This window comes from Sus scrofa, chromosome 15 (assembly GCF_000003025.6).
Source record: "Sus scrofa isolate TJ Tabasco breed Duroc chromosome 15, Sscrofa11.1, whole genome shotgun sequence".
NCBI lineage: Eukaryota > Metazoa > Chordata > Mammalia > Artiodactyla > Suidae > Sus > Sus scrofa.
Genome location: NC_010457.5, coordinates 7,366,636 through 7,387,862, shown reverse-complemented (window position 1 = coordinate 7,387,862; position 21,227 = coordinate 7,366,636). Strand labels below are relative to the sequence as shown.

The 21,227-nt window shown below is 37.3% G+C and overlaps 1 long non-coding RNA gene across 1 annotated transcript in view; it reads left to right on the top strand.

The window, feature by feature from the left end:
• LOC110257201 overlaps positions 1-20,896 on the top strand; it is a 42,487-nt gene extending 21,591 nt beyond the window's left edge. The window contains exon 4 of the long non-coding RNA XR_002339486.1: positions 18,873-20,896. This is a non-coding gene — a long non-coding RNA (uncharacterized LOC110257201). The remainder of the gene's footprint in view (positions 1-18,872) is intronic.

The following is a 21,227-nucleotide window of genomic DNA, read 5'->3' as shown; positions in this document are numbered from 1 at the left end:
GGCCCCATTCTAAGCACACGAGTGAGCTGAAGAGATGAAAACTCTTAATATCTTGGATCTCATATTTTTGTGTGGGAAGTAAATAACAACACAAGAAATCCACTTTCTAATGCATTTGGAAGTAATTAGTGCCACAGAGAGAAATAAGGCAGGGAAGGGGATAAGCTGGGATGGCAGTGGAAGTTAACCTTTTTTAATGGGTGGTTAGGATAGACCTCCGTGACAAGCTGACTTTTGAGCCAAACTTGAAGGAGGTGAAGAAAGGAGCCATGCAGATGCCGGAGGCAGTTATTTTCTAGTGTGTCTACCCCTGTGGGTTCAGGCATGTCTGGTCCATTGGAGACATGGAGTCTTTGTGGAGAGGGTTCAAGAAATCAGAGAAAGAACATATCCTAAGTGAAAAAATTTCTATGTGTAAGGAGCCTGATCCATGAGTGACTGAAGATGAGGAAACGAAAGATCCTGTGTGGTTCATATTTAAATCTGGTCTGGATGTGTCTGGGAAGAACTTTGCTGCCCAAGCAATACTGAGTTAGCATGGAGTATATCACAATAGAAGGAGACCCACCTCCCCTCCTCCATCAACATCAGAGCAGAAAGGATTATGCTGCTTAGGTTGTAGGGGGAGGAGCAGCAGTGGCCATCAGCGAGATCCCCTCAGGGAACTTGGCCCCTAGCACTTGAACTGCGGATATTGGTGAGGCTTGTTGTGTCACATGAGATACAGATTACCACCAGTGAAGAACTACCCTTCTGCATCAAGAGAGGTGGTAGAGCTAAATGGTCAGAGTGGCAAGAATCTTGTTAGAGGCAGAGCTGAGCATGGTAGACGTTGAAAGAATGGAGTACTTGAGTGCCATTCCTTGGGAATTCCCAGAAATATGTGTATTTTGTGTATAATGTGTGGTGGAGTAGGGCTTAATAGGAAGTCGAGGTTTGTCAGAATAATTTATGTACGAAATTTATTTCCTAATAGTCTGTACAGGCAAACGTGTAGATTATTGGATAATTCCTTGGCATTATTTCAGTATTGAACTAAAGTTTTGGCTTAAATGCTTTCTGTTAATTTTTTCACTTTTTAGGCGAACAATATTGAAAACTTGCTCATCAGGCCAGCAATAGGAAAGATCAACTGTAAAAGCTAGTACTAATCTCTAACAGGGAAGTGTGCCTAATGCCACCAATCTGAATGTAGCAAATTCACCTAGAAAAACCAAGTGTGAATGACCACAACTCTTATATACTGTTATTTTTACCTGGTCATTTCAAGTCCAGGTCAGCAAGAGAGACCTAGGTCAGAAACAAAGTTTTTATTATTCACGACTCGGCTAGCAGTATAAACTTCGGCATATTTAGTGCCCATTCTTACTGAATAACCTAAGAGGGCCAGGTGACAGCTGCAGATACAGTTAGGTTGTAACCTGGGATAGAAATCTCTAGGGAATTCTTAAGAATTCTGAGCACCTAGGGAACCTGAAAGTTGAACACTGTGCAACCAGTTTGCTGGATCACTGCTTATGAGGGAGATACTGCCTCTAGCTTCTGTGTTGTTCACTCTACAAGTATCCTTGCAAAGATAGTCTGAAACAAAAGAAATCAGTGCTTCTGCTTGCAAGAAATGCAGAAAGTGAGAGACCTATGGAAAATTGTCTCCAACAATATTAACAACTGGTTTTAAGAAAATAACTCAAGAAGTTAACAATAATTCTGACTAACCTGCTTGTTGAGACTACATCTTGCCTGGAAGAAATTGCCACAAGTAATACATTCTCAAGTTGCCATGACCATTGGACTGTTAATCACTTTTTCTGGGGCAGTGTGGCCTTTTCTTCTGTGCTATGAGGGACAGCCCCTGTGGCATGTAGCTCCAGTGTTCTTCAGGTACTGTTACTGTAGATGAACACCTTGTAAAGAGTGGCCCGTTACTCATTAATTTCTTTCATATACTCCATCTCTTCTTCTGTAGGACCAGTTGCTCTTGGTCCTAAATGAGTGTTTCTAGCTATCTGGTTACCTAGAGTCCCAGGATAGACTCTGAGATGAAGAAGGTATTGTTGGAAAGGAAGTCAGACAGAGGGCCCAAATCATAAACCATAACTCCATTAAGTCCTATTTTCATATTGAATAGGCAATAAAATTGTATTACCTGTCTCTACAATGGAAAGAAAAATCAATATGTGCTGTTTCTTCATGTAATAAATGTTCTTCTTTCTCCTCCCTGCTGTTGCCATCGCCAGCATTTTACATTAGCCTGATAAGAAACATTGCAAAGTGTGGGATGGGCCTCAATCTTCAGAAGGTGATTTCTCATGTTAGTGAATATAGTTTTTAAAACAGTATTTGTCATTATGGTTAAAAAAAGTGCATAATAAAGATAAAGTAACATTACATTATTGAACAAAGACTTCTTCTACCACCTCCTAGGATGTCTGGGAATTGTAGTCAAGTGTGTATAGTGTAATTGAAAAAGTGCTAGATCTGGAATTGCCTTTAGCTTCTTGCAAACTAGCTTTGTGGTCTTGACTAAGCCACTTAACATCTCTGAGTCTCAGATGTTGACGTTTCAAATGGAGAAAATAATCTTTGTTCTGTTATCACAGATTCATAATATTTATTAAAATCTAAAATGTGCTATATGCATATAGAGATGCTTTAGTAATCAAGTTGTATATAACTGTAAAATGATATTACAATTATGGCAGAGTTTAAAGTAAAGTAGAATTTTTTTCATAGTATTGACATTGAGGAACAGGATTAATATTTCCTTTTGTTTCAGTTTTTTGCAACAGAGAGAGCATAACATGATTGATAAAAAGACAAAATCTCTGTAAGGATCAGTGACACTCTAGAAAGTATCAGGGTAATCTAAGCAACAACTTTCTAACATCATTCTCACTTTACACTAACACATTATTCTTAGTTGCCCAATCCCAAAATAAAACCAAGGGGTGACCAAGCAGTTTGTTCAAGTTTCCTAGAGTTTTCTCTGCCCTCTCTTCATCTCAACCTTCTGTGATAATATCACCCTCAACTTATGACTCTGTTAATATAACATCGCATAATAAGTCTAATGTTTTCTCTTTTTGATAGTTGGGAAATGTTAATAGGAATCAACAAATATACTTGAGGTGGGTAGTAATAAAAAGGGCTTGTCTCTTCATGTAACTAGAGCAACTCATGAAAATTGTGACCTACAAACAACCTATAATATCTGCTTTTGTTATAAATCTCAAAATAAAAACAAAACATGTGTCCATAGTGATTCCATAGATTTTAGCCACCAATGCTGGGAACGAGTTCACTCACCACTAATTCATTCACCACTAAATTGTGTAAGTTCTCATCTTGAAACTAGTGATGATTGACACAGAAATATTTCTAGGATCAAAACTGAAAGCAGGTAGATGCCGTGGTTGTGTAGCTAATAATATAAAATCTGTCTGAATTGAATACATGTTGAGGTTACTGAGATTTGGTTCACTGAACAACTGGGTAAAATACATATCATAGTTCAAATATGACTGCACACTTGGAATTTCTTTTTTTAATGATTTTTATTTTTTCCATTATAGTTGATTTACAGTGTTCTGTCAATTTCTACTGTATCGCAAAGTGACCCAGTCATACATATATATATATTCTTTTTCTCACACTATCTTCCATCATGTTCCATCACAAAGTGACTAGATAAAGTTCCCTGTGCTATACAGCAGAATCTCATTTCTTATCTACTCCAAATGCAAATGTTTGCATCTATTAACCCCAGACTTCTAGTCCATCCCACTCCCTCCCCCCCAGGCAACTGCAAGTCTATTCTCCAAGTCCATGAGTTTCTTTTCTGTGGAAATGTTCATTTGTGTGTATATTAGATTCCAGATATAAGTGATATCATATGGTATTTGTCTTTATCTTTCTGACTTCACTTAGTATGAGAGTCTCTAGTTCCATACATGTTGCTGCAAATGGCATTATTTTGTTCTTTTTTATGGCTGAGTTGTACTTTGTTGTGTATATGTACCACATCTTCTTAATCCATTCATCTGTCAATGGACATTTAGGTTGTTTTCATGTCTTGACTATTGTGAATAGTACTGCAATGAACATTCAGGTGCATTGTCTTTTCCCATGAAAGTTTTGTCTGGATATATGCCTAAGAGTGGGATTGCTGGGTCATATGGTAGTTCTATATTTACTTTTCTGAGGTACCTCCATACTGTTTTCCACCATGGTTGTACCAGTTTACATTCCCACCAACAGTGTAGGAGGGTACCCTTTTCTTCACACCTTCTGTTTACTTGTTAATGATGGCCATCTGACAGGTGTGGCCAGCCATTCTGGCAAGTCTGATTTGCATTTCTCTAACAATTAGTGATGTTGAGCATTTTTTCATGTAGTTTTGATTGGCATTTCTCTAGTAATTAATGATGATGAGCATTTTTCCATGTGCTTGTTGGCCATCTGTATATCTTCTTTGGAGAAATGTCTATTCAGGTCTTTTGCCCATTTTTCAGTTGGGTTGTTGGTTTTTTTTTGCTGTTGAGTTGTATAAGTTGTTTGTATATTTTAGAGATTAAGTCCTTGTCAGTTACATGGTCAGTCAAGTAAAGCTCTTAAAAGTAATTGGTGGAGGAGTTCCTGGAGCTAACCTGTTAGTATGGATGGGAGGAAGGGGAGGACAGGGAGGGAGAGAGCGAGAAAGAGGGAGAGAGAGACTGAGGGAGGAAGGGGGGAGGTAGAGAGACAAAACATGAGCAAATAAATAAATAATCCAGAAAAATATCACATAGAAATAAGTGAGATGTAGAGAGATAAAACAGTGATTTGATATCAAGTGACAGCTTACAGAGTGGCTATTTTGAATTAGATGGTCAGGAAGGTTATTCTGAGATGACATTTAAACTGTGATTTGATTGACAAGAAAAGCCAGCTATGTGAAAGATCAAGGGCTAAGAGCCTTCCGAGCAAGGCAGCAGCTAGTGCAAAAGCCTCAAGGTGAGCTTGGCGAGTTTAAGGAATGGAATTGTTAGTGTGGCAAGAGTATCATGGACTGGAAAGTGAGAGATATCAAATGAAGTTAAAGGACTGATCTAATCGTAGGTGTAATAAAAAAAGCCATTGGCTGGTAGTAATCTCTTGTGATTGATATAAAGATTCAATGGGCAGAACATCCTACAGAGACAAAGGAGAAGCAGGGGACTAGTTAGGAATCCCTGATAGTAATATAGGGAAAGAATATGGTGGCATTGACCAAGTGTTGTGAGTTAGTAAATAGATTCTGAAGAAATGTGGTCAGTTAAGTGCTGCTGACTTTTTGAATATCTGTGTGGGGATGTGCATTAGGGAATTATGAATTATCTCCAAGGTCCTTGCTATTTAATAATGTGATTCAAGGATCAGTAAGATCACATCATTTGGAACTTGATATAAATTAGAATCATAGACTATCACTCAGACCTCCTGAATTATAAGACACCTCAGGTGACGTATATACACATTAAAGCTTGAGAAGATTTGTGCTAGATTATTGTCTTGATCTCCAGGGAGAATAGTGCTCCTTATTTAGATGGAGAACCCTGGGGCAGGAGTCAGTTGGGGTGAGGGGAGAAAATAAAATTTTCTCTTTTATGTGTGAGAATTTTGAAACATTTATATGACATACAAGTGGAGCCCTCAAAGAATGATTATATGTGTCTGGATTTCTTTGGAATGATCAGGGCTGGAGATAAAGATGTGGAATATATTAGTATTTGCATGGTGCTCACAATCCAGTAAATGAATGGGTGAGCTCACTAGTGAGCAGGTGTAGATAGAGGGTGGGAGTGAGCTGGTCACTCTATAAAGTTTAGATGTTTATTAAGAGGAGGAGTTAGCAAAGGAGACTGAATAGAGGAAAGCCATGAGAGCATGACAAAAAGAGCATGATGTCATGGAGACTAGGAAAAGAAAATGTTTTAAGAAAAAGAGAATAGTCAACTGTGTAGAGTGGTGCTGAGAGACTGAGTAAGAGAACAGGGAAAAGGGTATTGGATTTGGTGACACAAATTTCATTGGAGACTTTGGAAAAAGCGGTATTAAAATGGTAGGATGAATGCCTTTTGGAGTACACAGAGGAGAGAATTTGAGATAAATGAATAGAGATGGTACTCACAGAGGACTGTTTTAAACTTCCAGGAAGTAATATAGTTTTGTTTATTTCATGGGTGTTCAGAAAGCAGCGATCACTCTTGGTTCCTCCTGCCATGGCCGTATTCCTAATGTGTCGTTCCAGAGATGTGGAGTAGAAAGTGTGAATGATCCTAGTCATTGCCTTCAAGAAACGTATAAGCTAGTGAGAGAGAGATAAATGCACACAAATAATTTGGTGCTCTGACAACCTTACATTAGGAATATTAGGATTTATGGGCTAGGAAGTGTATTTTTGCTTGCATTCTGCTAGCCACATTGTGGGTATTATTTTACTTAATCCTCAGTATGTTCCTTTGAAGTTATCCCAGTTTTATAGATGGGGAAATAGAAATTTAAAGCGGTTCAGGACTTATTTTCATGTAACTAGTCAATGGTGAGGCTAAAAATTTGAACCCTGTCAGCGGACCCCAGGGCTATATTCTTTGCAACACCATGCTACTTTTCACAGTGGAAAAGAGAAGAAATAAAAATTATTCTTAGTGAAACTGTGAGTGGCCTTTCACAAATTGGAATACAAGGATTCCTTACTGTATTAATACAGTAGAGTTGTATCTTAAGCAGTATTTAGGAGTAAAATTTCAAATGGTGAAAATTATCCTAAAAACATTTATCATGTCACTCACATGTGACTGGGAAATGCTCACATTATGAGAGCCATTTAGCAATTGAAATCAACTGAAGAAACGTCAGATTTATCTCTCCTCACTTAGGGAAACACAATCATTGAGGAGACTCACCTATAATATTCTTATCTTTATTGGCTGTTTACATATGGCTTCATTAACATCAGTTAAATTCACATATTAGGCAAATCTAATAAGAATTGATATTAACTGAAAACTTACTATGTATGATCAGTGTACTTGGAACTATTTTCCTATTTAAATTTTAATCTAAACACTAACCCTGTGAGGTAGGTATTGTTATTCTTTTTTTTTTTCCCTGATAGGATGACTGACTTGCCTAAGGTCACAGAGCTGGCAAGTTAGAAAATTGCTTTCCCAGGTCCAAATGACTCCAGTGTGAGTATGCCTTCCACTATGCCCATGGTCTTACTAGGCAATCTTTTGTACCAGCCAAGAGATCCTGCTATTTCACTCACAGAGCATCCTAACCATGCAGCCTGCTCAGTCCTCACCAACAGTACTTTCACCTCTATCTCTACCTCAAACTTTCACTCTTTCCTAAGACTCCCTTTTCCTGCTTCTGCTGGAGCTCATTAGTATCTATGGGTCAGCTAGGGAATTTGTAGAATAGAGTCTCTAAGGAGGAAGCAAACTCCTTCTGAAGTCAGAAACCATTTAGGACCATGTGATCTGACAATGTAAACACAATAACTACATTCTTGTTAAAATAAAATTAGTTGTCTTTCAAAGTTGTCAGAGCAACTTTAAAAGCTTAGATGTTTGCAAGTACCATCTAAAAGACTCAATAAAAATGCCACTTAGCTCAATTCAGATATAATTCAATATTTTTTATTAACATAAGCCCTCTTTTAAAGATTATTTACAACTTTTGTTTTTCCTGTCCTCTTCCATGGCTCTCTGGATAATACTCTTTTTTTTTTTTGCTAGCTAATGGCCATTTGCCCCTGGTGCCTGATCGGGTAATGCAAACCTGAATTTTAGGGGCTTACCTAAGGGATTTTTTTGCAGCCCTTTTTGACTCTGTTCTGGCTTTAAATGTTAATTCTCTGTCTCTGGAAATTGGCCTGAGCATTTTGAATGACTGCTGCCTTCCAAGTCACTTTCTGGATGGAAAAGAGACATCTGTGATGTGACTTAATTCACTTCTTTCAAGATCAAAGTATAAGACACAAGAGAATCAAAGATGAGGGGTGAAATCAGAGCTTGCTGGACTGTGTAGAGTGACTTTCCCATCTCCCTTTGTTAACTCTCTTGTATTTGAAGCTGAAAGAAGGCAGTGATGACAATTATATGTGGTTGTCCACCTAGTGAGGTTTAGCTTGGAGATCAATTCTGAGACATTGTTTTAGATTAGATGTGGCTAGGTAAGGTTATAGGGACAAACAACAACAAATCTTAGTAGTTAACCAAATAATATTATTTTCAATCATTTAAACCTTCTACTGGTCCAGATGTCTCTGCAGGGGTTCTCCATGGGGGCATCAAGCATTCCAGGCTGCTTCTATCTCAAGGCACTTTTCTTAACATAGGACTTCAGGGTTTATCTAAGGAGAGAAAGAGAGCATCGGGGGTTATGCATAGACTCTTGACTACTTCTTCCTTCAAGTGACTGCCTTGTCCCAATATATTGGCCAGAATTAGTCACAGTTCTACCTAAATGCAAGAGGGGACCAGGAGGCATAGTCTTCTATGTGTCTAGGAAGGGTTGAAAAACCAAGGTGGGCACGAGCAATGTCTATTACAGACAACTTTGGAAAATGTTTCTCCTGGCCTCATGTTCTCTAACATTCTAACGTGTGTAACATTCTGATGCTGGGGTACATGAAGTATGACCAAAGTGGAAGTGTGTTTAGGCAGAGGGGTAAAAAATTTGTCTTGAAGACACTACCATTGTCTATGTACAAGCCTGAATGATGAACTTCCAAAAATTTTCTTGTATGTCAACTTGGTCAGAGACCATTAAAGAAAAACAGACTAATCCCCTTATAGCCATGAGTAAATAAATGCACTTTTACAAGATATTTTACAAGGTAGTCCAGGACTTTGAATTGAAGGTCTATATCTGGATTCTCTTAGGTAAAAAATAGGCAAGTGTGGATTTTATATTTTTAATTCTGTTTTTTCCAAGGCTTGTCGTGGGAATTAAAAAATTAAAATTGAGTCCAGGCAGCAGTTATGAATCGGATAGGGAATGCAGAAAGCTCAGGTACACACTCAGTGGATAAACTATAAAGTTGTGAGCCTTTTCTGAGGGACAAGAATGGAATTTTTCATTTAACACGTCTCCTTAGTTTGTTATCCTGGGAACAAGTTTGATACCAGTTTTTAATTATGGGAAGAGTGAACAGGCCCCATTGCCTTACAGACATCATATATACATGGATACAGTCTCACCTCTAAAATTTCAAGGTAATAGAAAGTAATCTAATTATGTGGATAATTAAAAACAACCAAAGTGCAAGTTTAAAACTTGTACTTTTATGACTGCAAAGCAGGCTATCAAAATGACAGGGTGTCTGGATGGGATCGTTGCACGCACTCAGATTAAATGAGTGCATTAGTTGATTGTTTCTGCTATGAAGATAAGCAGAGAAAAGTATAATAATGTTGGCATTTAAGTGGACCTAATTAGGCTTCAAGTTTAACACTCCATTAAGATGAATGGGAAAGGGTCACCCCCTGTTCAAGCTGTGGCATTGTCCTACAGTGTCTGGATTTTGCCTCGGAAGACAACAGCCTGTCAGAATATGTTCTCACAGTCACCCTGTAAAGCAGACTGGAAATTTAATTCTTTTAAAATTAGATCTCAGGTTCTGGAGGCCACTGCAACATCCATGGGGAGATCTTAAATCTTCAAATTCTGCAGCAGTATTCGTCATAAACAACAACAATGATAATTTTTTCGTTTGTCTATAGGAACATTCAAGCACAGACTTCAGGGTTTCCTGAATATAAACTGGTGAAACTAACAACATCTAGTTTACCACTGAAGTAGTACCCTGTCCATAGAAAGGGTGAATAATTTGGATCAAGTTACAGAGCATGTCCCTAGTAAAGCCAGAAATAATGTGGAAGAACTGCTCAGTTTTTGTTGCAATAGTTTCTCTCTTTTTTTTTTTTTTTTTTTTTTTTTTGTCTTTTCTTTGTCTTTTCTAGGGCCACGCCTATGGCATATGGAGGTTCTCAGACTAGGAGTCTAATTGGAGCTGCAGCCATTGGCCTACGCCAGAGCCACAGCAATGTGGGATCCGAGCCGCGTCTGCGACCTACACCGCACAGCCCATGGCAACACCAGATCCTTAACCCCCTGAGCAAGGCCTCATTGTTCCTAGTCGGATTCGTTAACCACTGAGCCACGACGGAAACTCCAGCAGTCTCTCATTTATCAAGGAAAGGGCATATGGAATAATGCTTTCATCTACTAAACTGAGTGTACATGCATTTGAAAGAAAAACCTAAGAATCAAAAGGGCAGCACAACCTAGTAGACAGTTTATAGGGAGATAATTGGCAAAATACTGCCCTTCTATCATATAGAAATTTGACCCAAGGGTATGTAAGTTGGAGAAAAGCTGAGTCATGACCAAGGTGAATGGATATGGTCTGAAAGTTATGACGCTCTGGAACCACATCCACCATTTTCACCCAAAGAGTCACAGGGTTGCTGTATACCTTTTAGTGACTGGATTCAAAACTTAGGTGACTGGAGATTGCACAAGGAGAGGCCACAGAGAGCTCGAATTGAGTGTTAGGTAAATGGTTGTCATAATATTCTGATTCTTTGGAGAATAGTATGGCTACATCTCCACACACAATCTCAGGACTGTTAACTTGTAATTCTGGTTATGCTGTGGACTTGCTGTATGTCATTGGACACATAATTTTCTCTAAATTTCAGTTGTTTATTTTTTTAATTAATGAAATGAAATATGGCTTGCTTTTCCAAATTCTAGGTTTTGTGGCTCTGTTCTTTAGTAAGATTGTAGAAAGAAAGTTTTTGTGTATAGCTGGTGCCTAGGGAGACCCATTACTATGTCCAACTCTTCTAAATGTGGAATTATTATAAATTTTGGAACTGTTTAAATGGGTCCAATTATAATAAACTAAATGCAGTATTTTAAAAAATAAAAATAAACCATCTGTAGAATCACTGATCTAAGTATTTAGGAGTTGGATGGAAAGAAATGTAGTTCTCAGGGCCAACTTCTTTTCAAATGCTGGGATTCATGATTTCAGATCTTTGACTCATGATATGCTATTGCTTGAATACTTTTAATAATGGAGAGTTGAAAATGAGACATCCTTTCTCAGTACTGATCATGGTGGGTTATTAGATCTCACTCTATCTTGAAATATTCTGTACCAATTGATATTAATCTTGACTCTAAGAATACAATGTCTATTCCTTCTGCTCTTTGACAGTGTTCAGATAGATATCTGAAGCAAGCGATCTTTTTCATTCATTATGAGCATATGGAAATTTTCAGAAACTTTGTTGCTTCAAATATGTCCCTCAGTCTTTCAGATTTCATGAGGATTCAACCTAGCTTAAATAAAGATGTCTTATGTTATATTGTTATATTTGATTATTCCCACTCATTGAGCATAAACAAATTAGTATTCAGAATGTATTCTTTTTCACAGTATATTTCATTAAATTTTTTTTGTTTGTTTTAGGGGAATCTAATTAATTTGGGTTTATCCTAATTAATTTAAACATTTACTTGTAGCTGGCTTTGCTCCAGAATTAGTCATTTAATGCCATTTCCAATAATACATTGATAAGATAAAAAACATGGAACTATCAGAGTTCCCGTTGTGGCTTAGTGGGTTAAGAACCTTCCTAGTATCCATGAGGATGCAGATTCGATCTCTGGCCTCACTCAGTGGGTTGAGGATCTGCTGTTGCTATGAGCTGTGGTATAGGTTACAGATGCAGCTTGGATCCTGCATTGCTGTGGCTGTGGCATAGGCTAGCAGCTGTACCTCCAGTTCGACCCCTAGGCTGGGAACTTCCATATGCCACAGGTGCAGCCCTGAAAAGCAAAAAAAAGAAAGAACAAAAAAAATAAAAGTAAGACAGAACTGGAGAAAATCATTGTATAAAATACATTTATGAGGTTATTATACACTTATTGATGATAAGTCCAAATTGATTCTGAACTCGCTAGGTGCCAATTCAGCTAAAATGTCAAAAAATGTCAAAAAGACAATTGGAGAGGAAAACCCAATAATTCCTCATACTGAGTCCTGAGAACATTTTTTCCCTGAGGTTTTTAATAGGGAAGACTCTCTATAATGAACTAACAATCTATTCTACAACATTTTTATAGAGAATTCCACAACAGATTTCATAGGGTTTTTCCATGAGAAAGTGGTAAAATTCCCAAGTACAACTGCCTGGTCCTTAGGAAAAGCATGTAATGAATTGTGTCCCCCGAAAATTTGTTGAAATCCTAACCCCACTACTTATGAGGGTTACTTTATTTGGAAACAGGGTCTTTACAAATATAATCAAGATAAAATGAAGTCATACTGAATTAGAGTGGGCCCCAATCCGGTATGACTGGTATCTCTAAAAAGAGAAGGGACACATAGATACAGAGGGAAGACAGCCATGTGGAGACAGAGGCCGAGATTGGTGTTGTGCTGCCACATGCCACGGATGCCTGTACCTATCAGAAGCTGCAAGAGACAAGGAGGCATCCTCCTTTAGAGCTTTCAGAGAGAGCGTGACCCTGCCAACACATTGATTTTGGATTTCGAGGCTCCACAACTGTGAGAGAATGCATTTCTGTTGTTCTAGTCCACTCAATTTGTGATACTTTGTCATGTAGGTAGCTCTAGGAAACTAATATGGTGCTCAGTAAATATTTACTAAATGTATGGATATATTTTATGGACCAATTGATGGAAAAAGGCTGCTCAGAAATGTAGAGACACTGCTGTGATCAATTAGAAAAAAAACAACCTGACACAATCCCCCTATATATTATATAGATAGCGTGTATACACATACATACTCACACACATATCCATTTCTAATTTTACTGAAATCAGTATTTCTGCATGAAAGATATATTGATTGTGAGGTTTATAATTAATAATCCATGATCAGGAGGTTTAATGTGTAGATTCGGTCACTACTATGTGCTATTTTAATTTTGTGACATGCAACTCTTTCTAGAGCTTTGTGCACTGTCCAGCCTATAGTAGGTTTCCAATAAATGTTTAGAGGAATAAGATATATAGTAAATTCTATTATTACTTGATAAGTAATGAGGGTAGGGGAGGGTCCTGTCCCAGAATGCCATTATTTTAAAGGGGACATATTATACTTATATATTTTAATTAACTATGTCACAGGAATCTGTTATCTCCCCTTGTGAATTTTACTAAGTATGAGTGTTCCTCCTTCATTTTCATTAGTCCTTTTCTCAAAACACACACTCATGACTTCAAGCCTTATCATCTTCTACTATCTTTAAGAAATCAAATAAATCAATGACTCCCTAAATAGTGAGAAGAAAAGAAAATGAAAAATGACCCAAGAGGAAAAACAGTACCCTGATTCTGATTGGAACACTCTACCAAAGTGGTCGCAAAACCAGTTTCCGTCTCTTGAGTACAGGCCTCCCCTCCTACTCTCTCTTCAAGGCAGTCAAATGTTGTGATAAGATAAAGTAGAGAGTCTAATGGGTCATAAGCCCACTGCAACATACAAAACTCACCGAACACAGATGAGTAGCATGCATGATGAGTTGGTTCTTTTCATGAAAAGAATCCATGTTCTTTTCAACAACTTCATATTTTATTTGCAATGATAAAACTTTGGAGAATCATTGAACGCCTATGAATTATGATACTTTCAACTTAAAAAGCAGAGACGAAGTCTCTCCAGTTTTTAACACTTGAGGTGACATTCTGGATCTGAAAAGAAGAAAAAATCCAAACATATTTAAAAAGTAAAATGAAACAAAAACCAAACCCCAAAACATGGTGGGCAGTCTCTAGTGGACCCATGGAAATATGGAGCCATTGAATGCTCACGTGTTTGCAAAAAGTTCTATTCATCCTTCGAGGTTCATCCCAACAGCAGTCCCACCCTTTTCAGGGAGATAATGGAGCACAATTTCAAGTCTGCCCTGCCTGTAACATTCACAGGTTCTCGCCCCCCCCCAAATTTGAGCTGAGGCACTTTTCCTTTCTAAAGAGCAGCATCTGGCCTCTTCGTGCGCTCATTTGCATGCCAATACTGGATTGCTCTCCCAGCGCACAGCTATTTAATAGTGGCGCTGGTGTCCGAGCTCTGGGAACAAACCAAATGGTTTGGGTGTGCTTTTGTGTGCAGTGCCGGTCGTTGCTACAGTGTGCTTATTAAGAATAGTACACATTCATTATAACAAGATTGCTCTTTTGCTCAGGGGCCATCACGGCGCATTCTGTAAATGAATTAACAGTAGCATGCATTTGTGTATTATGGGCCCAGAAGATGCATTTGTTTATTAAATAAATCTGCAACACAGAAAGTATAGTTGAAAAAAAATTTAGAAAATAATCAGTGTGCGCATATACAGTAGCTATTTGTGTGTGTGTGTGTGTGTGTGTGTGTGTGTGTTTTGAAACCTCAACGTCTTGGCGAGTTTTCCTCCTTTGTTTCTTTTAAATAACCAGAGATCACAGGCCACACTATAGACTAACAGACTGCAAAAATTGATGCAAAAAAAAGAAAAAGAAAAGCAAATTTAAGTTACAGAAGCATAAAACATTTCCAGAAGTGGTATTGCAAATAATCACATACCTTTAAAATGATTTAATATTATGGTTCTTTTGCTTTTCTTTAAATTCTTTTGTTATTCTCAAAATCATTTGTCTCTAAAAATATTACCATTTTAATTTTTCTAACTTAATTATTTTTTGCCTAAAATTTAGTGTGCATCACATACATAGTTTTCTCCATTAAACTTTGTTTTCTTTTGAAATACAAACTCTGCTTTTGGGGCATTCAGCTAATATTGATCCATTTATTTCCAAACTTTGGCCCAGGTATAGCTGGTATAAGTATATTAATACATATGAATCAGTCTGTTGGATTTTATTCCTGTTAACTAAGGGTTTTTTAAAAACCCAATGGCAGTTCACACTTATACTGAGAACTCAGAATATGTTTTAGATGTGGCTATTCTATAGTTCTCTCCTCTTATGTATTTGTCTGTCTTTAATATATATAATCTGATATGTTGTACACTTGAAGTGTAATGGAAAGAAAATGGAAATATTTAAAAATATGAAATGCTAAAAGTGTCTAAAGCCACAGCATGGATAGTATGAATTCTATTAAAATGAACTGAGGGAAAAAAAGAGAAGAAGAAATAGTCATAGTCTCAAATTTTTGAAATTCTTATGTTATTCAAAAGATGAATATCTTTTAAAAAGAAATTGACTTTGTATTTTTTGTCTTGAAACCTTTCTATAAAATCCAAGGGTACTAAGTGAAATTTGCCAGAATGCGTTAAAAGAGAAAGCCTGGTAGAATGAGTGGATTAGGACTTCATAGATATTTGGCTTAGTTAAACCTCTATGACACTATTAAATATACCCCGCTAATTACTACATCCACAAATAAAAAAAATATTTTGTAAGAAATATAGCAGGACTTCAAAAAGATATTCTATATGCAGCAAAAATATATAGCTGATTGAAGCAGGAGTATACTTTTCTCCCACATCGAATCTTAAATACTTAGCATTTTGTCCTTAAAGAAGTAATATTGAGTTCTGCTGTGCATGGGGCGGGGGTAGGCGGGAACTCTACCATTTTAACAATTGACTTGATAATTATGTAAGAGAGAAGAAAACATTTGAAACGCAGTTTCTTTTTTTTCATCTTTTTTTTTTTTTTTTTTTTTTTTGGTAAAAAGCTCTATTTTTCAGAGCATTTTATTTATTTCCCTGCAGCTTTTAGAGAGGCCAGCCAATCAGAAAGTCTGTAAGGGCCCAGGCCCAGACTCAGTGCTGAGCTCCAAATGCGATTCCAGTCCTGACAGGGGGATTATAGGAAACAGATGACTTACGCTTCTAATTTGTGGCCTTAAATTGCAAACAGAATTTCAGGAGTCGAGCAGAGTAATAAATGGCAATAGAAAAAGCCACACACAGCCAAATCAGTATGTGGTGGTTGTAGGTTAAACTAAATGGGAAGAGACAGGTTATGATGGTTCAGTGTATTACAGAGAAGAAAGTCTTAAATTACCAGTGCTGAGAGGTATTGCTCCACGGCAGACAGCATTGCATTGTGCAGTCCACAGATATCCCAAGCAGAACAATAAAAAAGCAGGTTTAACATAGAACCTGTTGCTGGAGGAATCATTTTTTTCCCCTCTTTTAGAAATGGAAGCGGTGTTTTATGTTTGTTTTGACCTCTGCTGTATACTTGGCCCCTTAACATCTGTTTTCTACCGTTGCCGTTTTTCACACCAAATTAAATGTCGAGGAGTCAGATAAAATAAGTTCAAAATATGTCCAAATTATTTTTGTTGACTTCCAACAAATGTCTCAGTAACTCTTTTCACACGGAACGATACCATTTAAATGCCAACGTAGAAAATTATTTTCCTTTCAGCATTTTAAGGGCTAAAGAAAGGAATTTTGAGGTATACTTAAACTTGGGAAATATTGCATTGGCCTTTTTGGTAACTTGTATGACTGTTTCAGACTTGCTTTAAGACTATTCCATCGTATAAAGTTATGTACATTTCGTTGGGTAAAAATTCTAGGAAAATTGTTTAACAACAGCATGTAATAAAACCATTGTTCAGAGCTGATTTAAACCATAAACGCCAGTTAGAATCAAAAGAGATCCACTGTTTATCGTGTGGAAACCAATATGTATTTGTTTTCCTTTATAATCTCTATATGTGTGTGTTTGTATGTGAATGTGTGTCAGAGTAGGAGTGAAGATGAAAGTGACATAAATTTCCACTGTCATAAGAAGTCTGGCTGTCATAAGTCAGTGATATGAAAATTTAAAAATTGCATCACATTTTCACCTTCTAATCCAATAAATATTTTGATAGAAGTAAACTTTCTTTGAAAAGAATAGCACTTCTTTCAAGATCTAGCATAGCTGTATGTTGGAGATTGGCAACTAATTCATGATGAAGATTGATTAAAAAAATTATCCCACCCTACGTTATTTATTGCCAATATATCAAAGTAACATATTTTTTCCTAGAGAGTGGTAGAAACAGGGCTTACTTTAGTCCATAATGCTGTGCTTGAAGTGAGGCCAAGTAGAATCTACAGTTTTTCTTCCACTTTCCTTATGAACAAGAAATCTATCACTTTAAAATTTAGATCTTTTAACTGCTATATTAACTTTAAACTTGAACCTTTTGTTTTATATGCTGAAGAGAAACTGTTATGAGTAACCTGCAGAAAAATGAGAGATTTTCATTGTTCTATTAAGCAAGTCTGCTGATAATCATTGAAGATGACTGGCTAAATAGATTTTGATTAATCACTTGCAAAAATTATGCTTGTTAGAACCACTTTGTATTCTGTGTCATGGTGATATCAACGTAGGTTATAGCTATTTCTTTGTAGATGGTGTGGGTTTTTTTGTTTGTTTTTAAATCACCTGGCAAAAAGAAAAAACAAACCTCAGTTGAAAGCTTTTGTCTCTACGAGAAAACTCTTTTCATGCCTGTCTTTTTTTAAAAGGAATGCTCAATTATTATTTGTGTCATAGTGGGAAGACTGGGTCTCAATAGGGCCTGAACCTTTTCAAACAGGAGATAGCTTTTGTTTTTGTACCCTATCCACACCGATCCCCTAATTAAATCTGATATCTCTGGCTAAAGCAAAATGATTTATAATATTTCTTTGGAGTTGACTTAATTAGTTTCAATGTCTTTTGTGTGGTAAATGTGGTGATATTTTCTAAAATGGAGCTGGAAAAGGAAGAGGCAAAATGCAATCTTGCAAGAGACCGGGGAGAGGGGAGGTGAGAGGGAGGGCAGGCCAGTATGACCACACCATGAAAGCAAGGTGTAGTTCCAACGCAAAGTCTTGCAGGCCCGAGTCATTCATTAGTTGAGATCATCAAGCAGATCTGACCTGGAAAAAGGCTTCCTGTCAAATGTAGGCCCGGGCATCTGTCAGGGCCTCAGATTCTACACCTTGATCAGCCCAAGACACTGACACCATTTTCTTTAACAAACACCAACAGCCTTTTTTCTCCTTCATTTTAACATCTCTCAGGGGTTGGACTCCCTTTCTTCTCCCGCTCTGTAGAGAGTAAAGGGAGCTTGTTAGCTTGCTTAGATATTTTGACTGCCGATGCTCTTTGGCCACTTGCCTGTGGTAACAGTGTCAAAGCATAACTTGGTATAATTGCTATATTTGCAGTCAGAAGAGTGTTCTGTCTTTATGTTCAAGCTGCTGAATAAAAAGGAAGTGTCATTTTGGAAAATCCTGTAAATTATCCTCAAAGTTCAGGCAAAATACAATGTGTGACATACCTGGTATGTTTTGTTTTCCTTGCCAAGATACAGAAGAGAAAAATAATGGGGTTTTTAACTTAGGGCAATTAAAAGCTGGTAAATTTCTACATTTCTTGTGCTTAAATTGGAGAACAGTAAAATAAAATTAAACTTAAAAATGAAAGCAGCGGAACTGGGCTCTTTATAATTTAAAAAGTAACTGGAAAGCATTATAATTTTTAATTATCCATTGTGTCACAATTTATACACAGTATGGATTAGAAATGACAATTTGTGATGGACCTTCATTTAATAGAGACGTGCATAATTTACAGACATTAGCGATTCTCATTCTGTAAGTGGAAATTAAGATTGTAATGGGACTTTATCTTATTGATAGGTAGTAAGAGACGGCAATGGCAATCTAAAGGCGTATTTTTTATAACATGAACTTTTAAAGCGATAAAATTGTATTCACTCCATATTTTCTATGTTTTCAAAGTCATTACAGTAGGAAGAATTGTAAAATGAGATTTGTGGGTTTTTTTTTTCCCTTAGTATACAACAATGTGAAATTTGAGGCAAATAATGATGAATGGCAGAGAATTATGGCTACTCTTCTGGCCTTTTCCATACAAGATGTGCATGTGTTCTTCTTCAAGGATGATCCCTCCAGAATGGATGCCAGCTGAACGTTACGTAACACTGGGAGGCCCAGGTCTGCCAATGCTGGCATTCCTTATTCTGAGAAAAACCATCCTAGTTAAGTAGACTCTCCCTGTGTCTCACTAACTGTACAAAACCGCATGCTGCTGGCAGGTAATGGCTTGTAATTAGCGTGGAAGGCAGGTAATGACTTGAAATCACCTGCCAATTTTTTTCTGAGTATTTGCTCTGTTTCAGAACCTGGGGTGAGTGGGAAAGTCTTGGGTGGGGGGGTATGAGGAGGCAAACAGAGAAAAGGGGGAGGAACTCAACCAGGGAATATCTTTTTGCACAGAATTTCTCCCCAACTGTTGCTTATTTTACCCTCAGGTCTTCCCCAAGTGGCTCTAGAAAGGCATTGAGAATTGGCAGGTTACTCTACCTGCCTGCTGCTCCTACTGGGATAGATGGCGCCTGTTGAGAAATTTGTTGCTGTTTTGGAATCACATCAGCTTTCTTAGTTTCAGCCTCCGCACTAGAAAACTGAGATGGAGAGAGAATGGCAGCTCAGCTTGTTAGAAAAGAAGCACGAATTACTTACTCAAAGCCAGATTTTACTTCCCTGTTACAACTGCCTCCTTTCTCTTTCATGATCATTCCCCAGTGTCATGGGGAGGTGTTGGGGTTGAAGCAAGAAAAGCTGAGCAAGGAGCCTGTGTAAGAGTGAGACTGGATCACTTCTCTAAGGATCCCACAAATGCTTTAGATTAGTGCTTAAAGCATAAAAATACATATAAGGTCCAAGAGAGTAATGCAGTTGAACATATTGAGAGGTGGGTGGAGGAGGGAGGAAGTAATGGCCAGCTGGACAGTATGTGGCCTCTCTAAACTTGAGCCACAGCCATTTTGCTCCAGCCAATTGCTAGAATGTGGGTTCAGAGTGGCCAGCTTTCCTAAAGTCTTGAGGAACCAGAAATATGGAACTTTATGGAAAAATATCTCATTTTTAAGGCATTGAAACTAATTAAAAAAATTTAAACCTTTGAGTGAAATAAAATCAGCAGCCTGATTTCAGGCCACAGGCAGCTAGTTGATGATTTCTGTTTTAAATTACTTCTTCTTGGTACCTTTTCTTTTTGTCATCTTGTTAGATTAGTAAAAAGGGGGAAAAAAACCAGAAACAAAGACAGACTCAAACATACAACAAGTGTTACTTGGCTCTTACAATTTTCTCGTGATTGTTACACCCAAATGCTTGGAAAAGAACTTCTTAGGAAATGGCCTCACATAAAATCTGCCTGGTTTTGAGGTTTCCCTATGTTTTGAGGGTTTCCTTGGGCCAAACCAGTGGGGTTCGTTCAAACTTACTTTTAAAAGCACCTCTCTGAGCCCTGACTGGTTCTAACAAGTCATTATTAAGAACCCACTGACTTCTCTAAGGCCAGCTGTCCCAAAGCCTCCAAAAACACAGTCGAGGAGTTGATAAGGCATGGATTTTGTTTGATCTGGGCCCTGCCTACTCATTATCATCTCGACCTTAAGTAAGCCATTCCATTTCTTCAGTCTTGGTTTTCTAGCTAGTAAAATAAGGGTGATGTACTTACTTTGTAGAACTGTGCTTGGGGTTAGAAAAAATAGTTGAATTACTCCTTTTATTAATCTTTCATATAACATAGATGAGTAGATTGTTGTCATGGGACTCAATAGGCAGATACATATTTTATTCTCATTAAAATTCAGATTGTAAATATACTTTATATTTATTTGAATTCAAGCCCTTTTATGCTTTTCCAGAATATTTAAAGAAAACTAGTAAATGTTCTTAATAAAGTTCATTTTCAACTTAAACAGTATGATATATATCACTTTCATGTGGAATCTAAAATATGGCATAAATGAAGCTATCTACAAAACAGAAACAGACTCACAGACTTGGAGAGCAGACTTGTTGCCAAGGGGAGGGAGGAGGGAGTAGGGAGTGGGATGGACAGGGAGCTTGGGGTTGGTAGATGGAAATTATTACATTTATCATGGATAAGCAATGAGATCTTACTGTACAGCCCAGGGAACTATATACAGTATATATGTATGACTGGGTTGCTGTGCTGTACAGCAGAAATTGATACAATACTGTAAACCAACCATGCTTTACTGAAAAAAAGAAAAATTTTTAAAAAGTATTATGTAAAATCATTTTGCAACATCTAGAATACTTTTGCAACTATATAAGGTTTTTTTTAAGTTGAAAAGCTGATTAGAGTAAAATAA